The sequence below is a fragment of the Bubalus bubalis genome, chromosome 3 (assembly GCF_019923935.1).
Source record: "Bubalus bubalis isolate 160015118507 breed Murrah chromosome 3, NDDB_SH_1, whole genome shotgun sequence".
Lineage (NCBI taxonomy): Eukaryota > Metazoa > Chordata > Mammalia > Artiodactyla > Bovidae > Bubalus > Bubalus bubalis.
Window position 1 is genome coordinate 130,479,938 of NC_059159.1, and position 25,728 is coordinate 130,505,665.

Below are 25,728 nucleotides of genomic sequence, written 5' to 3' on the forward strand. Positions count from 1 at the left end.
CATTCTTGCCTGAGAAAGCTCATGGACAGAGGAGCATGGGCTACAGTCTATGGGGCTGCAAAGAGTTGGACATGACATAGCAACTAAACAACAACATAGCTGCTTTACAGTTGTGTCCGTTTCTGCCATATGGCAAATTGATTCAGCTACGTGTTTATGTATATCCCTTCTTTCTTGGATTTCCTTCCCATTTAGGTCAACACAGAGCACTGAGTAGAGTTCTCTGAGCTACACAGTAGATTCTCATTAGTTCCCTATTTTATACACAGCAGTGTATATATGTCTGACTTCCCTCTACCACCATTCTAGATTTAATACCTATATGGAAGAGGAAACATTAGACAGGTGATACAGAGAGAGATAGACAGATAGGTAGAATGAACTTTGGTCTCATCACTGTAGAAAAATCAGCAAGAATAAGAGGTACTACTCACCTCCTCTTCTTCCTCTCAACAGACTATGTAAGGCTCTGAATCCTAGAAACTGTGCTTCTCTTGTCCACAAAATAAGGTTAAAAGACCTTTGTTTTCAAAATTCATGTGATCTTGGAGCCCAGAAAACCAAAAAAAGAGATGTCTGGAAAGAGGACTAGTACTAGGGCTTGGGATCGGGTCAGCAGAGAGAGAGTAACGTGACAAAGGCAGAGCTTAGAGAAGGTGTGAAAGACTCAAGACTAGAAGCACACAGGCTTATGGTTTCTGGGAGTAGCAAGCTCTATTTCCTGCTCACTTGCATGCACATAGGAGGGGTCAGGACCTCAGAGGGCAATGCCTCTGTCGGCTGCATCGAGGTGATTAGAACTAAGTATGGGTCTCAGCAAAGGCGGTGTGTGCCAGCTAGCAAACTTCAAGGGACTGTGTGGGCTTGAAAACTGGACAGTGTCATCTGAACTAAAGACCAGAGGGTGCCCAGCAAATAGTCTGCACTTTTTAAGATTTTATGACTCACAACTCAAAGCAGGCATAGAGCAGAGGGGAATGGAGCCCCAGTTGTGGCTAAGATTGAATTTTCCATTGGCTTGGCAGGATGTGGGCTCAGAATAAATTAAAGAGTTAGAGGGGAAGAAAACTTTCTTTATATCTCATGTTATACGTAGAGTAAAATTCATCTCCACTAAATAGAGTTGAGCTCTGCCCCACACACAACCAAACTGCACTCGGATTATACTTTTTGGTTAAGTCCCTGCGTGACAGCTGGCAGCACCCCAGTTGGTTCAGATCCTGGGCTGAGCTCCCAAACAGCCCTGAACAGCCCAGCCTGGCTGGTCCCAGACATTCCAAGGCAGATCTACCTTTAAAATGCGTGCATGTGTGCTCCGTGGTGGCCAACTCTTTGTGACCCCATGGACTGTAGCCCACCAGGCTCCTCTGTCTGTGGGATTTCCCAGGCAAGAATAATACTGGAGTGAGTTGCCATTTCCTTCTCCAGGGGATCTTTTCAACCTGGGGATCAAACCCAAGTCTCCTGCACTGCAGGCTTTACCACTGAGCCACTGGGGAAGCCTGAACCATCACTAGTTAGAAGTTAGTATTTCATGGGTTAATCCCTTACTATATTGTGGCTTTATAAGGTCAGAGTCTCAAAGCTTTGTCATGAATGCTATCCACCAAGCCCCTCAGCTCTGAGCCAGCACTGAATGCTCAAAAGCCACCATTCCTGCCTCAAAATTGCAAACTGTAGCCCTCGATCAGCTTTGTTTTGTCCCTGTTTTTGTCATCTGTAAGGACTGAATCTGATATGAGATTACAAAGTAATAAGACTGACTTTTAAACACATCACAGATCCTATGAATCCAGATGAGCACTGGCTTTCAGTGATTTCGCCATGGGAGGCTGGCCACACGTGTACTACAATGAGGCTGTCATTCCAGGCACCAGGACTGGAATTTCTCTGTGGAAATTGCCTGCAGGGACAATTAGACAATTACAGAGGAAAACAGAAAATCAGTCCCACCACTCGGTGGCACTAATGGCTCTCAAGTGTGGTTCATTGTTCCCGTGTCAAGCCTCCCAGCCCATGTCCTCTTCCAGGGCCTGTGTCTTAGACATCACTATGTAGCCCAGGCAGTGTACAGAACCCAGTATGCAGGAAGCACTTCATAAATGCTTGGTAAATAAACAGTGGGCTCCTTATTGGTCCGGGGATTTTTTTTTTCTTCCCCCTCTTTTTTTTCCACCTTCTCCACTGTTGTTCTTGTTGTTCAGTCGCTAAGGCATGTCTGACTCTTTGCAACCCCATGCACTATAGCCCACCAAGCTCCTCTGTCCACAGGCTTCTCCAGGCAAGAATACTGGAGTGGATTGCCACTTCCTTCTCCATGGGAATCTTCCAGACCCAGGGATTGAACATGTGCCTCCTGTTTTGGCAGGCAGATTCTTTACCACTGAGCCACCTGCGAAGCCTGTCTTCTCCATTAAATACTCATTATTTATCCATATCCTCTTTTTCTGGCTGCAGAAGTCACAATAAAAAATACTCAAAGAGGGAACTAGAACTGACCACAGAGCATAGAGGGACTGAGGTTTCTATATCCATTAGGATAGGCTGGGCTAGACTATAACATGGCAACCAACAAACCCCAAATCTCAACGGTTTAAAATGGTGAAAGTTCATTGCTAGCTCATTGTAGTGGTATGAAGTGTGGAGGTAAAGGTGGGGGCTCTGCTTCATGTAGGCAGTCGTCAACCTAGGCCAACAGAAACCACCACGCTCTCAGCAGACACTTCAGGGCACATACAGTACAGGAGGGATGGCGAGGCTGGATTTGCCACACCAGAAATCACTTTGTGGCAAATAGATAGGGAAAAAGTGGAAGCAGTGACAGATTTTACTTTCTTGGGCTCCAAAATCACTGCTGACAGTGACTGCAGCTGTGAAATTAAAAGACACTTGCCCCTTGGAAGGGAAGCTATGATTAACCCAGAGAGTGTATTAAAAAGCAGAGCATCACTTTGCCAACAAAGATCTGTATAGTCAAAGCTATGGTTTTTCCAGTAGTCATATACGTATGGATGTGAGAGTTGCACCAAAAACAAGGCTGAGCACTGAAGAACTGATGCTTTCGAATTGTGATGCTGGAGAGACTCTTGAGAGTGCCTTGGACTGCAAGGTGATAAACCAGTCAATCCTAAAGGAAATCAATGCTGAATATTCATTGGACAGACTAATGCTGAAGCTGAAGCTCCAGTACTTTGGCCACCTAATAAGAAGACCCAACTGATTGGAAAAGACCCTGATGCTGGGAAAGATTGAAGACAGGAGAAGAGGGCAACAGAGGATGAAATGGTTGGATGGCATCACCAAATCAGTGGACGTAAGTTTGAGCAAACTCAGAGAGATAGTGAAGGACAGAGGAGCCTGGTGTGCTGCAGTCCATGGGATCGCAAAAAGTGGGACACAACTTAGCGACAGAACAGCAACAAGAACAGCCTGAAAATAACATAATTTCACCCACAGCCCATATGGCCCACTGGTCTCATGACCCCACTGTAAGGAGGAACAGGGAAATAACTGCCATTATCCTATGTGCCTGGAAGAGGAATACCAGCAAGATATGGGTAGGCATTTGAATTCTCTACCACAAACCAGGTCTGGACATCAGCAACAGCAGATCAATGAACTCATCAAGCATGGTATCTAGTTACATTCATGGCTGCTCAGTGGATCATGCCTCCCAGAAGCTATTCCTTTGCTTCATTCACTCTCCCAATGACTATGAACTTGGCCAAGTTACTTTCTTTGGCCAACGGGACATCAGCAAATATAATGCAAGCTAGGGATTTATAAGCAGTTGCACATTGAGGCCAGCTGTCTTGGAATGCTGCCACTACCCTGTAGAAAGTCCAGGATATCTTCTGTAGAAGCCACACAGAAAAGAAGAGAGGTCCCTCCCTTGATAGCCCCAGCCAACTGGAAGATGCACACGAGGCCATCTCCATCAGCCAGCTCCCAGATGAACTGACAACTGAGTGTAAGCATATGACTGAACCCAGCCAACACCATGTGGGATGGAGATAAACCATCCAAGATAAGCTTGCCCAAATCACTGAACCACAGAGGAGTGAGCAAATAAATGGTTCTTGTTTGAAACCACAAAAACATGGAGTGATTTATTGCATAGCATTAGGTAACTGCTAAAGCAATTTCTATCTAGAAGACGGGTACTTCCATAACAAAAATCTAAACCATGTGGTGTTGACTTTGGGACAAGCCAGTGGATAAGAGCAAGGAAAGCAGTGAGTAGACTGTTAACAGAGGCTGGAGAAATGGTAAACAATCTTCTGCTGCTGCTGCTGCTAAGTTGCTTCAGTCGTGTCCAACTCTGTGTGACCCCCATAGACAGCAGCCCACTAGGCTCCTCCGTCCCTGGGATTCTCCAGGCAAGAACACTGGAATGGGTTGCCATTTCCTTCTCCAATGCATGCAAGTGAAAAGTGAAAGTGAAGTTGCTCAGTCGTGCCCGACTCTTAGCGACCCCATGGACTGCAGCCTACCAGGCTCCTCCATCCATGGAATTTTCCAGGCAAGAGTACTGGAGTGGGGTGCCATTGCCTTCTCCGGAACAATCTTCTACTGTATGCTAAAAAGGTAGTGAGGAAATTGTCACTAGGAGCTGGGAAAAGGACAATCTATGTTACATGGTGGCAGAATTATTGGCCAAAATGCTGTCTACAGTAATTTAAATGATATAAAAGACCTGACTGAACTAATGGATTTAGGGAAGGAAATTTGTAGACACAATGCTGAAAGCATCAGTTGGGTTCTGCCTGTTGTGTATGATACTGCTGCTGTTTAGTCGCTAAGACTGTGTTCAACTCTTTGTGACCACATGGACTGCAGCCCGCCAGGCTCTTCTTTCCATGGGATTTCCCAGGCAAGAATACTGGAGTGGGTTGCCATTTCCTTCTCCAAGGGATCTTCCCAATCCAGGGATCGAATCTGTATCCCCTACATTGGCAGGCAGATTCTTTACCACTGAGCTACCTGGGGAGGCCCTATGTATGTTAAGATACCACCAAAGAGAGATAAGCCAAAGGAGACACTGTTCTGTATTCAGGCTTACTTTAGGAAAAGAGGAGAGAGTCCAGAATTTTCCAGTTTAGAAAAAATTAAACTGTTTTTCATCTCTAGTATCTCCAGCCAGGCAAAGATTCTCCAGTAAGAAATGGCCCCAGCAAAACAATCAAATCAGATCTATGCTTGTAAGCCCTCTGAAAGGAAGTGCCTAGGAGACCCTTTCAATGAGACAAAAGGACTTCTGAGAATCTTGAGGGTATTGGCCCACAGCGAATGACATGCTCAAAAAAATATATGGACAAAATTCTGAAGGGATAGGGTGAATCCCACTAAAATTCCTAGGAAATGCATACAATTTTTAGGATAATTTTATCAATAAAAGCACAAGGTTAGACTGAAAATGAAAGAGATAATTCACAATGAAAAGAGGCCACTGGACCTCCACTTTCTACAAGCAGGAATCAGACTGACAAGGCTACTTAGCTACAGACATGCATAATTTCCTATGGGTAAGAAAATGCATCTCAGAGGATGGAACTAAGAGCTCAGCGGGAAGACCTAAAAGCCACAGAGAACAGTTGGCTAGGTAACCTTCTCGGGAAGTAAAATCAGGTCCCAATCAAGAAACATTTTCTGACCCATATAGGGGAAGCCATAGAGGATGAGATAGTTGGATGGCATCACTGACTCAATGGACATGAACTTGGGCAAACTCCAGGAGATAATGAGGGACAGGGAGGCCTGGCATGCTTCAGTTCATGGGGTTGCAAAGAGTTAGACACGACTTAGCAACCAATAACATCAACAAGGGGAAGCCAGTGTGACCAGTTGGACTTCATAATTGCTGTAGCCTAATGACTGCTTTGTGGTTCCCATCCTCTCCATTTTAAATAGGAGTATCTATCAACAGGGTCTATCTAGTTGCTTTCTCATGACTGTGTTTTAGAGGTGTGAGAATAGAATACTTGTCTTTTAAGTTCAAGGTCGCTGTATCAAGAGAAGCTGAAGAAGAGGTCTTATCTATATGATAATCTGGAGCAGATCATCAGATAATGCACTTTCAGCTTGATATCATCATGAGATAAAACCTTGGGGGTTTTGGGAATGGCAAGTATATTTTGCACATGCCAGAGAGCGATTTGCTGAAGCCAGAGGATAGACTGTCACATACGGTTTTCTACAGACAACCTATTTCTTCCATCCATGCAATGTGAATCTGCAGCTCCTTCCGTTACAAGGTGAAGCCTATTTCTCCACCCCTTGAATCTCAGCTGGCTCCATGACTTGCTTTAGCCAATCAAATGTGGCAAAAGTGATATTGTGTGGGACTTCTGAGCCCCAACCCCAAAAGGTCTAACAGCTTCTGCCCTCATTCTCTTGCAAAGTGGCTGTCACCACACAGAAGAAAAGCTGATGTCATCCTGCCAAGAAGGGAGAAACCATGTAGCAGAGAACCAGACACCCCAACCAAAAGCCCTACCTGGGGACATGCGAATCAGACCAGACCAAGATGTGAATAAATCCATCGGGACATCCAGCCTCCATTGGGATGCAAGATGAATGCAACCACAAAATTAACCCCTAGCAAGACCAGTAGAAGAACCACCCAGCTAAGCCAAGCCCATATTTAGTTTCAAAGCCATGAGCAAATAAACAATTGTTGTTTTAAGTCAATATCTTTGACATGGTTTTTGTACAAATAGGGCTTCCCTGGTGGCAGGGTCTGTAAAGAATTCCCCTGCAATGCAGGAGACCTGGGTTCAATCCCTGGGTCGGGAAGATGCCCTGGAGAAGGGAATGGCAACCCACTCCATCATTGTTGAATGGAGAATCCCAAGGACAGAGGAGCCTGGATAGCTATAGTTCCTAGGGTCAAAAAGAGTTGGACGCAACTGAAGTGACACGCACATGTACATATAATGTGTTTAATTGCCCAGTTGTGTCTGACTCTTGGTGACCCCATGGATGGTAGGCTGCCAGGCTCCTCTGTCCATGGGATTCTCTAGCCAAGAATACTGGACTTGGTAGCCATTCCCTTCTCCAGGGGATCTTCCTGGCCCAGGGATCGAACCTGGGTCTCCTGCATTTCAGGCAGATTCTTTACCATCTGAGCCACCAGGGAAGCCCTATGTACAAATAAGACTAACGACTTAGTTAATGTGTCTTTGCTATATAAAAGCCAACCATTGGTAAATACTTCATAATACACAGTCTTTATTTGATTTCATCCCTGATTTGTATCATAGTTGTTGTTATTACTTCTGCTGGCTGCCCGTAGATAAAGAAACAGAAGTTCAGAGAAGTTAAGTAACTAATCAAGGCTGTGCAGCCTGCAAGTCAACCAGGACTCAAATTTTCCAGTTCTAAAAGCCAAGGGACTAGCTTCAGTAGTTCAAAGTCCTGGATCGAGAGAAAGTGCACCTGAGGAGACACACTTGAGGAGCCTTATCTGCTTCTGAAACTGATGCAGATCATGAGATAATGGATGTCATGTCTGATGCCATGTTGAGAAATAATTTTTTGTTATACCACTGGTGCCTCTTAGATGCTTCACATAATATTAACATAGTCTTGGAATTCAAACCACTAGAACTTGACGACTGTGAATCAACAGCTTATCTATGGGCAGCTGGACGAGCATGGAGATGTATGAAGTAGACAGATGTTAATGAGACCAAGCACATCCCTGCTTCCAGGCCTTTGCACTTGTTGTTTTCACTGCATGAGCCACTCCCCAAGGAGCCCATGGGGCTTGCACCTCTCCATTCTGTTAAGTTTCTGTTCTATGTTGCCTTGTCTGTAGGGTCTTCCCTAGCTATCCCAACTGGAAAGTGAAAGTGAAAGCCTCTCAGGCTTGTCTGGCGCTTTGCGACCCCATGGACTATACATTCCATGGAATTCTCCAGGCCAGAATACTGGAGTGGGTAACCATTCCCTTCTCAGGGGATCTTCACAACCCAGCTATTGAACACAGGTCTCCCACATTGCAGGCGGATTCTTTAACAGCTGAGCCATCAGGGAAGACCTAAAATACTGGCATAGGTAGCCTATCCCGACACAAGATTCAAACCGAGGTCTCCTGCACTGCAGGCAGATTCTTTACCAACTAAGCTACCAGGGAAGCCCATGGCTGCCACAGCTGGACACGTGCACAATCTATTCCTCTTTCTAGTTTGCTTTGCTCCATAGCACTTACCACCCTTTGATATGCCGTTTGTTTTACTGGTTTGCTTGTTTATTTATTTACTGTCTGCCTCTCCCCATGAGGATGTAAGCTCCACGAAGTCAGGGATTTTCATTTTATTTTAATAGTGCATCCCCAGGGCATAGAAGCGTTCCTAGAATGTAGTAGGTGTTCTGTAAATGCCTGTTGAGTGAATGTTGTTGTTGTTGTTTTAGTCACTCAGTTGTGTCCAACTCTTTGCGACCCCATGGACTGTAGCCCACTTGGTTGCTCTGTCCATGGGATTTTCCAGGCAAGAATACTGGAATGGGTTGACATTTCCTCCTCTAGGGGATCTTCCCAACCCAGGGATTGAACTCCCTGGCTCTCTGTGAATTCTGTTTTCTGCACCTCTTGTGAAATCAACATTCCCTCGGCCTCTGAAAGAAACTGCTGGCCCTCTTGGAATCCTAAGAAATGGGGCTATTCAGTCCCAATGCCCCCAGTATCCTGAGCCTTGGACCCCAGAATTTCAAGGCATTCATTCTTCCCTGTCTTCCTTTCCCCCTTTTCCATGAGCCTTCCATGGAGTCCCATAGCCACTGCTTCAGCTCTTCTCTAACAAGAGCTCACGGATGCACATAGAAAGATATACAAAACGAGGTGATAGGGATTACCTGGTGGTGCAGTGGTTAGAACTTTATCTTCTAATGTAGGAGATGCAGGTTCAATCCCTGCTCAAGGAGCTAAGATCCCACATGCCTCAAGGCCAAAAAAAAAAAAAAAAAAACAAACACAAAGCATAAAACAGAAGCAGTACTGCAAAAAATTCAATAAAAATTTTTTAAATGGTCCACATTAAAAAAAAAAAATGAGATGATGAAAGGGGAAATGTCAGAGGCTTCCTAACAGATTCCAAGCAATGGAGGTGGAGAAATGAACCTTCCTAGTGTTTTCTTCCCATAGTACAGGCAGAGATCCTTGGAAAAATCCTTGGATAGACGACGCCATAACTGCTTGTTTCTACCCCAGTACCTTTGCTAATGCTGCAGACACCTGCACACACACACACACACACACACGCACACACACACACATACATCCTTATCTAAAATACCAAACTCTAACCCCAGATCAACCCCATAGTTCAGAACACATTTATTCCTTGCTATTTATTCTCCCCACACTAACATTGCTTTTTCTCCTTTGGAATGCTACAGCAACATTTATGGTCCACAGCAATTTATATCCATCAAGGTCCCAGCAGCAAACAGATGTCACAGTCAGCTGGGATGTCTAAAGAGATGTTTTATAGAAGATCTATTTACAGAGGTGTGAGCAAGGGTTAAAAAACTGTGATATTTTGAGTCCTCTGGGAAGAAGACACAAAGACAAGAGTAAATTTGCAAAGAATTTTTTAGGGAAAATATTTACAAGGAAAAAAAAATGGGTAAGGGTCCAGATAGAGCTGGAAGAACAGTCAGACTATAAGGTGAGTCTGACCCTAAAGGAAGGCCAGAGGAAGAGAAGGTTAAGTAGAAGCATCCTAAAGGGTGATACAGTCTGAGGAAAGCTCAGGATTCCTCCAGCCAATGACAGATATCAGAAGACTCTGTTTCCCTTAAGAAAGGACAGGTGTGACCTGCCACATCTGTCATTGGCTGGGAGCAGCCCTTGGGAAGTGGAGCCTCATGCTAATGTGATGATGGACTTAACATCCAGCTCACTTAGTCACTTGTGTTCCCTGTACTCAGCAGTCCGCAAGGCACATTCTTGTGGTCACCACAGTCTATCCCTCCCACCAAGCAAATCTTCTTCTCTACAAGATTTGGGCAGCAACTCCAACATGGTTCCAGGTCTTATTTTGTTTTGTTTTGTTTTATTAGGGGGAATTAGAAGAGGGAGATTAGTGGGATGAACTATTGCCCCCATCTTTGCAATTGACTATGGGGCCAGAACAAATACCAACCTCTCCCTTCTCCACTACACCTTCTCAATTTTCCTCAACCTTAGCTATGGCTCACCAAAACTTTGGCAGGTTTTGGTGGCTTCCCGGGTGGTGTGACCCAAACCTTCATTCCTCAGGATTGTGGACCCATAATGATCACTCATCTCAGGCCAGGGTGCTGGCCTGCATGCACTCACCTTTGCAACGTGGCTAAGGAGCACAAGGACAGACCAAGTGGCTCACCAGGTATGTCAGCCTGCTCAGGCTGCTTTTAACAAGAAATCACAGACTGGGAGAGGGAGGGCTTAAACAGCAGAAATTGTTATTCTCTCACAGATCTGAAGAATAGAAGTCCAATATCAAGGTGTCATCAGGGTTGGTGTCTGATGAAGGGGTCTCCCTTTGGTTGTAGACAACCACCTTCTTGCTATTTACTCCCATGACTTTTCCTTGGTGCCTGCACATACGGAGAGAGCTCTCTGGTTGTCTCTTCTTGTAAGGACACTAATCCTAACAGATTAGGGTCCCATCCTTAGGAACTAATTTAACCTCAATCACTTCTTTTTTTTTTTTTTTTTTTTTAGCTGCACTGGGCCTTCCTTGCTGTGCAGGCTTTTCTCTAATTGAAGAGGGCGGAGGCTACACTCTAGTTGTAGTGCATGGGCTTCTCATTGTAGTGGCCTCTCGTTGTGAAGCGTGGGTCTAGGACACTTGGGTTTCAGCAGCTGTAGCACTCAGGCTCAGCAGTTGTGGCTTCAGGTTCTAGAGCACAGGAGTAATAGTTATGGGGCCCATGCTTCGTTGCTCCAAAGCATGTGCGATCGTCCCCGATCAGGGATCAAACCTGTGTCTCCTGCAGTGGCAGGCACATTTTTTACCACTGAGACACCAGGGAAGCCCTCAATTACTTCTTTAGAGACCCCTACTTCCAGATACAGCCACATGAGAGGCTAGGGTTTTATCATATGAATTTTTAAGGGACACATTCAGCTTATAACATCTGGATACCATGTGTGTTTTTTTCCTGCTACTATTGTGTAAAAGCAGATCCATATCTTCCTGCTGATCAAGGTCACTTGCCCCTGTTACTGCAGTGACTCCTTCCCTTGCCTGCTGTCTCTGGGAACAATGAGTCTAACGTGCCCTGACAAGCACCTGCAAGTTGTATTCAGTGGTATACTTGCTGTGACCCGTGACAAGTGTGCACCTCTTCAGCAATCAGAACCTCCAACCCTGCAGAACCCAAAGTTGCAGGGACAGAGCATATATTAGTAACATCCCCCCATGGGTCATTGGTGTGATGGTAAATAAGGCCACTCCTGCTGCTACTCCTTGGTTCCTGGACACTTGCATTCTTACTGGAGACTGAAAAACACATGAGTCACTGATTTAATAAATACAACCTGCAACCCTGAATGATGGCATCTAATCCCTTCAGAATGTTTCCTCTAAGCTAGGACTTCCATTGTCTCAATAGGAGGCTACTTCCTTGTTTCATGAGAATGGCTGCCTCTGAGAATGTAGTATGTAATAAGACAAAAGTATCCCCTGGTCATGGCCCCAGTCTCACACTTTCTTCAATATGAAGTGGATCTTCTGATTAGATGCTGCACTGTGTGGGATTCCATAACTCTGGATCAGTCATCCTATAAACCCCTAGATAATAATGCTAGCTGAGGTTTGGCAGGCGGGAAAGGCAAACCCATACCCAGCGAAGATATTTATCCCTGTGAGAAGGAATCATTGCCCCTCTCAGGGTGGACGTGAGCCAGTGTAGTCTGGCCAGTTGGTTTCCTCCAGGAATAGAGCCAGGATGAATTGGTTTCTTCTGCTAACAATTTGGGTATTCAAAGGAGCAGCAGCTAGATCAGTCTTGGAAAGTGGAAGTCCATGCTATTGGGTCCACACATACCTTCCTCTCTGATACTTCAGCCTCTCCACTCAGGAGCCCTTCATGCCAGCCTGGGGCGGCTAATGATGAAGTCTGGCTAAGGTTCACAGAACAAGTCATTCAGACTACTTGGTTGTACAGTTGATGGTGGATGCTTACTGGTGAACATTAATACAAACCAACTTAGTGGTGAATGTGATATAAAAGTCTTCACACATCACGTCCACTCCTACATGTCCACCACACACCAGCGCTCCAGACCTCACTGCCTGTGTTCCTCTATTCCTTTCCTTTTCTGACCCAAGACCAGGCCATTGGCCATCCACTTTGGGCCACTTTTCTTTTCCTACAAATACGATCAGGTACACTGCTTACGGTTCTACCCACTGGGAAGATTTTCCCTTTTCTACTGTCTTTTAGAAAGTGAAAGTGTTAGTTGCTCAGTTGTATCCAACTTTTTGCAACCCCGTGTACTGTAGCTCACCAGGCTGTTCTATCCATGGGATTTCCCAGGCAAGAATATGGAGTGGGTAGCCATGTCCTCCTCCAGGTGATCTTCCCTGACTCAGGAGTCAAACCGAGGTCTCCTGCATTGCAGGTGAATTCTTTACTAACTTTTAGGGCCACTTTTAATATGGGAGAAAAGTGGTTGCTGTCCATTTTGACATGCACCCATGTATTGAGTTAATCCAACTGTAAACCAAGCTGAGGCTTTTTCCTCTTCTTCCAGCTGGTCTTTTGTGATTCTCCTCTGTGGTAATAGACACAAGACAGAAAAGGGCATTGGTCCAACTGTGGTGGGCTACAAGCAGGTCTGGACTACCTAATCTTGCACATTAGTCATGCCCTCTAGTCCTAACCAGCCTCAACCTCAGATGTACTATTTCCACACCATGATGGATGCCTGCTGGACCTGTCTGACTTCATGACTTGGAGCTCTGACAGAACCCAGCTCATAATGGGCAGTTCCGGATGCATTGTCCCTTGATGACTATGGCCAAGTACTCTGTTTCCACCAGGATACAGTAACGTGCCAAGAGCTATTTCTCAAAGGGTGCATAATTCTCCACCACAGATGGCATGACTTTGCTCCAGAATCCCAGGGGCCTGCATTGTGATTCTCCTGCTAGAGTTTTACCATAAGCCAAGGTCACCCCCACCTATCCTTCCCTCCTCCAATCGACTCTCTGGTCCCTTTCATCTTATTTATTTATCTCAAGACTCTGTACATTGACTTACATAACATTCTGTTAGTTTCCTGGGGCTGCCATAGTCAAGTACCATAGACAAGCTGTCTTAACAGAAACTTATTGTCTCACAGTTACGGAGCTTAGAGGTCCCAGATCAAGGTGTGGGCAGGGTTGGTTCCTTCTGTAGGCTGTAAGGACAATCTATCCCATGCCTCTCCCCTAGTTTCTAGTGGTTTACTGGCAATCTTTGGCATTCATTACCTTGTAGAAAAATCACCCCATCTCTTTTATCATCACATGGCATTTCTCCTATGCATGTGTCTGTGTCCAAATATCTCCTTTCTATAGGGATGCCAGTCATATGGGATTAGAGGTCCACCCTAAACCATTATGGGGCTTCCCAGGTGACGCTACTGGTTAAGATTCCACCTACCACGGCAAAAGACACAAGAGACTCAGGTTCAATCCCTTGGGCAGGAAGATCCCCTAGAGGAGGAAATGGAAACCCACTCCAGTATTCTTGCCTGGGAAATTCCATGGACAGAGGAGTCTGGCAGGCTATAATCCACAGGATCACAAAAGAATCGGACGCAACTGAGCACGCACGCACTACTCCAGTATGATCTCATCTTAACTAGTGACATCTGCAACAGTCTTATTTCCAAATATGAATAACATTCAAAGGCATTAGGGCTTAGGACTTCAATATATGACTTGTGTGGGACACAGTTCAACCCGTAACAAATATCTTGATGTTCTCTCCTCACTGTAACACCTCTCTCTGGTGCTTCCTTCTTCCTGGGATGATAACTGCCTCCTACACCATTCAGACACCACAATTCTTTGAATGTGGACCACTCAGTGGGGATGCTAGTGAGCATGTGGCCCCAGGAGCAGCCCTCCCACTGATGCTCACATACTCACCACAGGCCCCGTCCTTGCCAGATCTTCTGGATCCCAGAACAACAGGGTGTCCCGAAGCCTGTCACCCTTCCTGACTTCAGGACATCCATTTCCCCACTGAAGCCCTCTCTCCAGACTCGACTGTGACACACCACATTTGACATTTTTCTCACCAGACAGAGCGTGAAAAGGCACTGTTGAAAGAAGCCGTGTCCTCCCCCGAAAGCATGGACTGGACAGAGCTGAGAAAGAGCCCAGATGACTTTCATCCCTCTCATCATGCCTTTAGCAACTCCCAATTCTACCCTGCCCCTAAATATTCTTACAAACAAGCAGTACAATGTAACAAGGAGAGCGCTGAGTTTGGAGGACAACTGAGATGCAGCCAGGCTTTGTCATGTAGTACCCAGATGGCCGTGAGTGAGTCACTTTACCTCCTGGTTCTCGTCTGTAAAGCAAACAGGCAAGTGAGGGACTGTTAGATGATCTCTAAGATGCCTTCAAACATGAATGACCTAGGGCTCAAGCCCAGCTGGTCATTAACTTTTCCAAAGAAGGAGAAATATATTTTCTTAGTCAGGGCAGTTTATTTGAAAATGTCCCTTTTCCTCAAGAACACTAATTATTAGAGAAATGCAAATCAAAACTACATTGAGATATCACCTCACACCAGTCAGAATGGCCATCATCAAGAAATCTACAAACAATAAACGTTTGAGAGGGTGTGGAGAAAAGGGAACCCTCCTACACTGTTGATGTGAATGTAAATTGGTACAGCCACTATGGAGAACAGTATGGAGGTTCCTTAAAAAGCCAAATACAGAACTAACGTATGACCCAGCAACCCCACTCCTTTGGCATATAGCTGGAGAAAGTCATAATTCAAAAAGATGTGTGCATCTCTATATTCATAGCAGCACTATTTACCAATACATGGAAGCAACCTAAATGTCCATCAACAGAGAAGTGGATAATGATGTGGTACACATATACAATGGAACATTACTCAACCATAAAAAAATAAATAAATAAATAAATAATGTCATTCATAACAACATGGATGGACTTAGAGATTGTCATATTGAGTGAAGTAAGTCAGACAGCAAAAGACAAATATCAGATGATATCACTTATACGTGGAATATTAAAATAATGGTAAAAATAAACTTATTTACAAAACAGAAATAGAATTACAGATATAGAAAACAAACTTATGGTTACCAGGGGTAAAAGGGGGCAGGGATAAACTGGGAAATTTGTATTGGCACATACATACTACCATATATAAAATAGATAACTAATAAAGACATACTGTAAAAACAGGGAACTCTACTCAACACTCTGTGATGACCTACATGGGAAAAGAATCTAAGAAAGAGTGGATAAATGTATAACTGATTCCTTTACTGTATATCTGAAACTAAGAATATTTTAGTTGCAATTTACAATATAGTAAATCAACTATACTACAATAAAATTTTTAGTTTGCATTAAAATTGATCATTAATATTATTTTTATTAAAAGAATCAATAATATTTTTGTTTTTTAAGTAATTTATTTTTAATTGAAAGATAGTTGCTTTACAATATTTTGTTGGTTTCTGCCATACAACATGAATCAGCCAAAACCATACAACATGAATCAGCCATAGCAATAAATTTTTAAAATCTTAATTAAAAAAAAATTAAGAACAGAAAATGTACCTTTTATCTGAAAGTAATAGTGAAACTGAGGACAGAAGACACTTTGGTTCATATTTAAAATTCAGGATTTTGGGTGTGTGTATTTCCTTAAACAGTTTTCCAGTTATCTGTCACTGCATAATAAAACATCTCATAACTTAGTGGCTCCAAACAATAACTGATGTAAATCCCTCAAAGTTCTGTGGTCTAGCCGGGCTCAGTTGTGTGGTTTGGGGTCTCTCAGGAAGTTGCAGGTAGCTGGGCTGACCCACTGATGCAGGCTGGCAGGTGAGGCTGGCTGCCAGCAGGCCACTCAGCTGGGGAACTAAGCAGAGCATCTACCTGAGGTCTCACCATGCACCTTAGTCGGGGGGTGGGGGAGGTGGGTGGGTTCCAAGAGGAAATATCCAAGGATGAGAGTTCCAGAAGGGGAAGCAGAAACCACAAGCCTCCTCTGACCTGGCCCTGGAAGTCCCAGAACACCACTTCGACCACATTCTGCTCACCAGAAACTAAAAAAAACCCACATTTGAGGGGAGAGGAACTGATTTCACCTTTTGATGAAGAAATGTCCAGACCACTTCACAGAAGAGCATGTCAGGAGAAAGAACCATCACATCCAACTTTGAAAAATGTAATTTACCACAGTATGGAAATCTATCATATATGCCTATATGATAGAATGCATAGACATGCATAAATAAAACACCAAGAACACTTATCTCAGGATCAAAGAGCTTTAAATTTTTTGAAAAGCACTTATGCAGTATTTCGTATATATATACCAGGTACTTTTTAAAGCACCTGAACACATATAAACTCCTTTAATCCTCACAAACTCATTCAAGCCACTCTATTACCACCATTTTACAGATTGAAAGACAGCAGCACAGAGAGGTTAAGAAAACTGCCTAAAATCATACAGCTAGTGAAGCACTAGAGCTGGAATTTGAACTCAGGCAGTCTAAATCTAATCTATATACTGCAATTATGGGGCATGTTTATTTTTTTATTAAGCTTTCTGATTTTTCTACAATTTTATTGTTCTTTTCCAATTTTTATCAATGAATGTGTATTATTTTACAAGTCAGAAAAATGGATACTCACTGATACTGAGAGAAGTTTAGGCGAATGGCTGTGCAAAGTCATCTGTGCATTGTTTGGTCATGAACAGGGTATCAGAGACTTAGCAGTTCAGTCTAGAGTGAAGGGGGAATGGGAAAGCAGAGGTAGCTTCTGAAGGAAACAATGAGGTGTAATTCCTGCCCTAGTGATATCCACCAGGGCTCTTGACCTTCCCCAATGAATAGAAATTGACTAGAGGCCACTTTTTACTTTCATGCACTGGAGAAGGAAATGGCAACCCGCTGCAGTGTTCTTGCCTGGAGAATCCCAGGGACGGTGGAGCCTGGTGGGCTGCCGTCTATGGGGTCGCACAGAGTTGGACACGACTGAAGCGACTTAGCAGCAGCAAGCAGCAGAGGCCTGGAAAGAAATCCAGGTGAGGCTTTAATGGGGGCCCCTGCTATAGCAGGGGCAAGTGAGAACAAAGGGTTCCCTTGCTTGCTTGATGGGGGGCAGTGAGGGGCTAAGCTTGTTACTTACATGGGGTGAGGATACAGTGTGTCCAAGGGTTGGGTGGGAGGGGTGGCTTAAGGTGTTTTACCCACCCTTTAGGTGGTGTTGTATTCTGTGACATTCTCAGAACCCTGGTTTTGCTTCCAAACCCTACTTTTGCTCTGGGTTCTTCAAAACTGGCAATTGGGTTTTTTTCATCTCCTTATCATCTGTCGGGACTTTGCTGATGGCTCAGTGTTAAAGAATCTGCCTGCCAATGCAGGAGACACAAGAGATGCGGGTTCGATCTCTGAGTGGGGAAGATGCCCTGGAGGAAGACATGGCAACCCACTCCATTATTCTTGCCTGGGAGATCCCATGGACAGAGGAGCCTGGCAGGCTACAGTCCATGGGGTCACACAAGAGTCAGACAGGACTGAGCTGGCTAAACAACAGCAACAATCTTTACAACAATCTTTTGTCCAGAGTTTGTCCCAACTGCAGTTATTTTTAGTCTCATGTAGTTTCTTTGTATTTTGTTGCTGGAGGAGAGGTTTGTCCGTGCATAGGCATTGCAGCACTGTAGCAAAGGCTCCCAGGTCCCAGCCTGTCTCAGAGACTCAGAGTGCCTGATACCTTCTGACTGATGTAGCTGGGCTCACTCCAGTAAAATCATGCTGGTGGCATTCCCAGCTTCAGATCTTCAAATAAAATCTTTTCAGATAAACAGCAAACACTTCCACTGTACAAATGTGTCCACTGTATTGCATGGAATACATTTAAACTAAACATGCATTTGAGTTTTATCTAAAACTCATATTTAACAGAGCATTGTGTGTCTTTATTTGCTGAATGTGGCAACTCTGCCTGCTGTGAATGTGGTGAGGGGCTCTGAGCCCACCAGGAAGCCTGCAAGAATGGGTGAGCCAACATGACCCAGAGGCAGGACTTCATGAAAAAACTCAGCTCCATGGTTTCCCTAATGGAAACTGAAGGGAAGCTCTGAAATTAGGAGCATACCCAATTGAGGCTGTTCTGTGCTTGTGCCTGACAATTTAAAAATAAGTCAGAGGAACAAAATAAGCAGGAAGAGTGGGAACCTTTTATTTGAACTGCCTTCTCTCCTTCTACTGTGTCCTTAGGCTACATTTCTTTGCTGTCACCCTAAAGTGTAAAACTTTGCTCCCCATGAGGAATGATGAAGAAAAGGAGGATGCCCTGGACTATGGGGAGGTGGACAATGAAAAGGGCTTAAGGTTTACTGAGATAAAGCGTGTTAGTCACTCAGTCCTGTCCAACTCTTTGCAATCCCATGGACTGTAGCCTGCCAGGCTCCTCTGTCTGTGGAATTCTCCAGGCGAGAATACTGGAGTGAATTGCCATTCCCTTCTCCAGAGGATCTTCCCAATCCAGGAATCGAACCCAAGTTTCCCGCATTGTAGGCAGATTCTTTACCTTCTGAGCCACTAGGGTAACTTCTAGTTAAATCTGGAGAGGACTTTTCTTCCTCTCTTATGGTTAAACCTGGGTGGATCACAGATTCTTAGTGACAGCACATATTTCTGTGGGCATGTCTTGCCTGAGGGGTCTTTGAAGAGTCCTCTTTCTTGAGGTTTTGGAGGGAATAATTTAACTCTGACATCAGTTGCAATCCTATTTTCTGGGCAGGGTGTGCTAGTACAAGGACATTGACTGCTGGATTTGCATCCCTGCACTCCATATTCTGACCATGACTTGGACATGTAATTTAACCTGTCTGGGCATCACATTCTCTCTTTTCAAAACACAACAGTCTCTCGGTTAGTCTTCCTCCCCTTTTCATTCTTCCCAGTCATTACTCCTTCCAGATTCTCCCTTCCCCAACAGAAAGGACGTTTTCCCAATCCCATTTGCCTGCTCTCCCACCACTCAATACTCTCTGAACCCTTTGTAGCTTCTCCAATCATGCCCTCCTCTCACTGCCACCTCTCCCTGTGTCCACCGGTCTTTGGCTGAGAACATTCCAACTCTTCCTGCCTAGGGACATTAGCTCATTGCTGGATGCAGGGAGTGGCAGGTACCTGCAATTAGGAATGCCAGGAGGGTCTTGCAATGCACCCAGTGCTGGATCAAGAGCAAAATCCAGAGAAAGAAAGGATGTATCTTGTGAACACTTTTTACATGACATGAGTGAGTGAGCAGGATGCTTACAGCCACCATTAGAGTGCAATGAAGCACTCTAAGTTGTTGCACTCTAAGTGCAAAGTTGATGTGTTTCAGCAGTTTATATCTGCAAAACCACTCTGCCTGAGGGAAGCCATAATCTTGCCCTACATGTGTGTGTGTGACTGCACATGCGTGTGTAAGTATACATGTTTCAGAAACTCCAAGTGTCTTCAGAATCTTCATTCAGACTAGCAATTCCACAGGATCCTGAGCTCCAAGTCGTATCACAGAGTTCCTTGATCATTGCCTTCCCAGAAGGCCACAGAATATCCAATCTTTTTCCCAGGACGCTGCTCCCAGAATTAGCCCTCTGGCCAAGCTCTGGGAGGGATGTGTTGCATCCCCAATGTTCAAAGCATTCTGGTAAGAGCTGTACCATCCTGCTGGTGGTTTAGTCACTAAGTCATGTCCAACTCTTGCAACCCCATAAACTGTAGCCTGCCAGGTTCCTCTGTCCATGGGATTTTCCAGGCAAAAATACTGGAGTGGGTTGCCATGTCCTTCTCCAGGGGATCTTCCCAAACAAGGGATCAAACCCGGGTCTCCTGCCCGGCAGGCAGACTCTTTACTGACTGAGCTATCCTGCTATTTTAAGTAGAAACGATCCCCCTTCCCACTACCACCCCATCATCATTTTGTAAAGAGGCCAGCCCCAGAGAACACTTTCATTATCTAATCATCTTAACTTGCATAATTATTTCCCTAAAAGGACAATTAGCAGATACACCTCTGGGATTTAAAATATATAGATAGCACAGCCTAATACAAAAAGTGTATCACAGAAGGGAGAAGAGACTGAAACACAGAAGGAAAGAAAAATGAAAAGACGAGGGAGAAGACGGGGGGGGGGGGGCGGAGTAAAAGGAGCATCGCAGGAGAAAGGGGAAATGAACAGAAAGGAGAAGGGCAGGGAGAGGACCAGGAAAAGGGAAGGAGAGAGAGGGAGGTACTGGCAGGAAACCTGGTAAAGCTGGTGAAAATGAGCATCAGCACCCCTCCATCCCAGCAGCCTGAATGCTTCTCCTTCTGACCGTATGCTTGCCAGAGAACTCATCAAAAGTCACTGCAGCCAGAATCCCCAACCCAGAGTACTTCTCTTGGTCCACTTCCAGCATGGCTGCCCAGGTTCTGCCCCATTGCCTAAACCCAGGGCCATCTCACTGTCTCATCCTCCAGGTTGACAATGTGTCTACTGACTGGCATGCTGCTTCCTAGGCACCACCCTTGGCTCCAGGGAGTAGAACTTCTAGAGGAGTGACTCCCACTCTGGTGCCCAGGCCACACTTCTGGATGAATGCTATATGACTCAGGCAGAGCCCTGTCCTGAGATACTCCTTGTCTGGCAGGGAGCATCAGACATCAGACCCCTCTTACCCGCTCTTCTGCCATTCCTGGACAGTATGAGTGTGCCATCAGGAACAGACTTGGAGAACTGGAGATTCTGTGACAGCATAAAGTTTCTCATCTCCTGCAGGTTTCACGCGGCAGGTATGATGAGGAACAAGCCCAGAGTCTGACAGGTGGGGCTGCAGAGTCCCAGCACCAAGTAGTTCCCAAACCCTCCAGACCTCAGATGTAAGCTAAGAGGTGGAAAAGAAGCAGGAATCCGAAATACAGAACAGGGAACTTTAAGCAAATGCTAATAAGACTGACAAACTTGATTCCGTCCCACCTCAATTCCCCTGCACCTTCCTGGCTCTTCAAGATGGGTTAGAAACAACACCATTGCTCTGGCCCCAAGTTCCTGTATATCCATTACACCTTGCCCATGCCTTTGTACCCAGTCCTTCTCTAAGTCAACCTTCTTTACATTATTCCCATCTGAGTGCGCCAGCTGTTTCCTCTCAGCCCAAATGATACAGTGTTAATAAGTGTTAAGAGGGGAAAGGAGTTCTGTGGCCAAATAAGGCTGGAAAAGTCTGGTTAAATGTAACCAGGGAGAGAACAAGATGGCGGAGGAGTGGGTGAACGTGCAGTACATCTCTCTCCATGGATACATCAGGAATACATACAGAAGTGCATGCAGAACACCAGCTGAGAGTGGACAGGAGTGCCTGACCAGTGGAAAAAAATATATAGACCCATGCAAAACTCAGTAGGATGAAGGAAGTAGGAGGAAAAACAGGAGTGTTAGTACGACCGGGCCTGCCCTCGGCAGGTGGGGGAGCTGAAGCAGGGGTCCGATCCCCACATCGGGGCAATTGTCTGAGTCAGCAGAGAAACATCTGAGGCTGAGAGTGAAACAGCTGAACTGCAGCAGCCTAAATGGAATGAGAATCAGACAGTCCTTGCTGCAGCCATACATACCCCGGACAGGGTGCAGGTCCCCTGGAAGGCGCAACGACTGGAAGCTGGAGCAATCCCAGGGCGAGGGCTGCTGTTGACTGTGGAGAGATGGATCGAGGGGATGTGAGGGAGAGACTGTGGTGGGAAATGCCTGTGGAGGAAAGCCAGGAAGCCATGGAAGCAAGGCGATACTGCTGAGTCACACGTAGGGTTGCAGCCATCACCACAGCCTCTCTCTCCCCGCACATCAGCATCGTCAGCTGAGCAGCAGAGAGACTGGCCCATCAAACGCCTGACGCACTGAACTACAGAGTAGGACTCCACCCAGGGGGGCCCTGAATGTGACTGACACCCTGAACAACAGAGAAGGACCCCAGGCAAGGGAGCCCACTAAGTGCCTGAATGGACAGAGCTACAGAGAAAGACTGGCCAAAGAGGCCTTCTGATCACCAGCTACAAGAGCCTTGAAAAAAGACTCTGATAGGGCCATAACTCCTGTGGCAGAGGCACTCCGTGTCCCTGCATACTTGGTGCCGCCAGGGTCCCCACAAGCCAAGCAGCTGTGCCACCTTCATGCTCAGCTCTCACTGGGCAGAGCTGCCATAGGCAAAAAAAAAGTCTTGCATCTATGTGCACAGGGTCACTTCAGTAGTGTCCCACTCTTTGCAACCCTGTATACTATGCCCTGCCAGGCTTCTCTGTCAGGGAAGGGGGTTCTCCAGGCAAGAATACTGGAGCATATTGGCCTACACTGGTTGCCATATCCTTCTAGAGCACTATATTTCCCACTGCCCTAGCCGCCAAGGTACTCCCTGCTGCCCTAGCCGCCAAGGTACTCTCCTGAGCACCTCCTGCTGCCAGAACCCTTGCAACCCAAGCAGCTGCACCACCTCCACACCTGGCCCTCACAGGGGCAATAGGAACATATATATCAATAATTACTTTAAATGTAAATGGATTAAATGCTCCAACAAGAAGACACAGACTGGCTGAATGGATACAAAAATAAGATCCATATATATGCTGTCTACAGGAAACCCACTTCGGACCTACAGATACATATAGACTGAAAGTGAGAGGATGGAAAAATATATTCCATTCAAATGGGCAGCAAAAGAAAGCTGGAGTAGCACTCCTCATATCAGACAAAATAAGCCTTTAAATAAAGATTACAAGAGATAAGGAAGGACACTACATAATGATCAAGGGAATCAATCCAAGAGGAAGACATAGCAATTGTAAATATCTATGCACCCAACATAGGAGCACCTCAATACATAAGACAAACACTAACAGACATAAAATCAGAAACTGACAGTAACACAATAATAGTAGGAGACTTTAACACCCCACTCACAGAGTCAGACATAACTGAAGTGACTTAGCAGCAGCAGCAGCACACCAACAGACAGACCATCAAAACAGAAAACTAATAAGGAAACACAAGTCTTAAATGATACATTAGATGAGATGGATCTCATTGATATCTTCAGGACATTCCATCCAAATGCAGAAGAATACACCTTCTTATCAAGTGCACATGGAACATTCTCCAGGATAGACCACATCTTGGGTTACAAATCAAACCTCAGTAAATTTAAGAAAATTGAAATCATTATCAAGCATCTTCCCCGACTACAATGCTATGAGACTAGATATCAATTATAAGAAAAAACTGTAAGAAACACAAACACATGGAGATGAAACATGTTTCTAAAAAACCAACAGGTTACTGAAGAAATCAAAAGGAAAATCAAAAAATTTCTAGAAACAAATAACAATGAAAACACAACAACTCAAAACCTATGGGATGCAGCAAAAGTCGTTCTAAGAGGGCAGTTTTTAGCAATACAATTCTACCTCAAGAAACAAGGAAAACATCAAATAGACAACCTAACTTTACACCTAAAATAACTGGAGGAAGAAGAACAACAACAACAACAAAAAAAATTAGTAGAAGGAAACAAATCATAAAGATCTGAGAAGAAATAAATGAAAAAGAAATGCAAGAAACAGTAGTAAAGATTAATAAAACTAAAAGCTGGTTCTTTGAGAAGATAAACAAAATTGACAAATCTTTAGCCAGACTCCTCAAGAAAAAAAGAGAGAAGAATCAAATCAACAAAATTAGAAATGAAAAAGGAGAGGTTACAACAGACAATGCAGAAATACAAAGGATTATAAGAGACTAGAATGCAAAACTACATGGCGATAAAATGGATAACCTGGAAGAAATGGACAGATTCTTATAAAAGTTCAATATTCCAAGGCTTAAACAGGAAGAAATAGAAATTATAAGCAATCCAATTACAAGCACTGAAATTGAAGCTGTGATCACAAATCTCCCAAAAAAACAAAAGCCCGAGACTGATGGCTTCACAGGAGAATTCTATCAAACATTTAGAGAAGAGCTAATGCCTATCCTTCTAAAATTCTTTCAAAAATTGCAGAGGAAGGAACACTTCCAAACTCATTCTATGAGGCCATCATCACCCTGTTACCAAAACCAGACAAAGACAACACAAGAAAAGAAAACTACAAGCCAATATCACTGATGAACATAAAGGCAAAAATCCTCAACAAAATTTAAGCAAAAAGAATTCAGCAATACATCAAAATGCTCAGACACCATGATCAACTTGGGTTTATTCCAGGGATACAAGGAGTCTTCAATATATGCAAATCAATCAATGTGATACACCGTATTAACAAATTGAAAGATAAAAACCGTATGATCATCTCAATAAGTGCAGAAAAAGACTTTGACAAAATTCAGCGCCCACTTATGATTAAAACTCTTTAAAAAATGGACATTGAAGGAACCTACCTCAACATAGTAAAGGCCATATATGATAAGCCTACAGCAATTATTCTCAATGGTGAAAAACTGAAAGCATTCCCCCTAAGATGAGGAACCAAGATAAGGGTGTCCACGTTCACCACCATTATTCAACATAATTCTGAAAGTCCTAGCTACAGCAATCAGAGAAGAAAAAGAAATAAAAGGAATCCAGATTGGAAAAGAAGAAGTAAAGCTCTTACTGTTTTTGGATGACCTGATATTGTACATAGAAAACCCTAAAGATAGTATCAGAAAATTACTAAGAGCTAATCAGTGAATTTAGCAAAGTTGCAGGATACAAAATCAATGTACAGAAATCACTTGCATTTCTATATACTAACAATGAAAAATCAGAAACAGAAATTAAGGAGTCAGTCCCATTCACCACTGCAACAAAAAGAATTAAATATCTAGGTATAAACTTACCTGAGGAGACAAAAGAACTGTACACAGAAAATTATGACACTGATGAAAGAAATCAAATATGACATAAACAGATGGAGTGATATTCCATGTTCCTGGGTAGGATGAATCAATATTGTGAAAATGACTATATTACCAAATACAAACTACAGATTCATTGTGATTCTTATCAATTACCAATGGAATTTTTCACAGAACTAGAACAAAAAATTTCACAATTCATATGGAAACACAAAAGACCCTGAATAGCCAAAGCAGTCTTGGGAAAGAAGAATGGAGCTGGAGGAGTCAAACTTCCTGACTTCAGATTATACTACAAAGCTACAGTCATCAAGAGAGTATGGTATGGTACTGGCCCAAAAACAGAATTATAGACCAACAGAAAAAGATAGAAAGCCCAGAAATAAACCCAAGTACCTATGGCTACCTTATTTTTTACAAAGGAGAATATACAATGGGGCAAAGACAACCTCTTCAATAAATGGTGCTTAGAAAACTGGACAGCTACATATAAAAGAATGAAATTAGAACACTTCCTAACACCATACACAAAGATGAACTCAAAATGGATTCAGTTCAGTTCAGTTCAGTTGCTCAGTCGTGTCCGACTCTTTGCGACCC

General features: G+C 44.2%; 1 non-coding gene across 1 annotated transcript; it reads right to left on the reverse strand.

The window, feature by feature from the left end:
- Positions 1–7,065: 7,065 nt before the first annotated feature.
- TRNAF-GAA lies at positions 7,066–7,138 on the reverse strand. The gene has a single exon. It is a non-coding gene; the product is annotated as a tRNA-Phe (tRNA).
- Between the last annotated feature and the right edge of the window lie 18,590 nt (positions 7,139–25,728).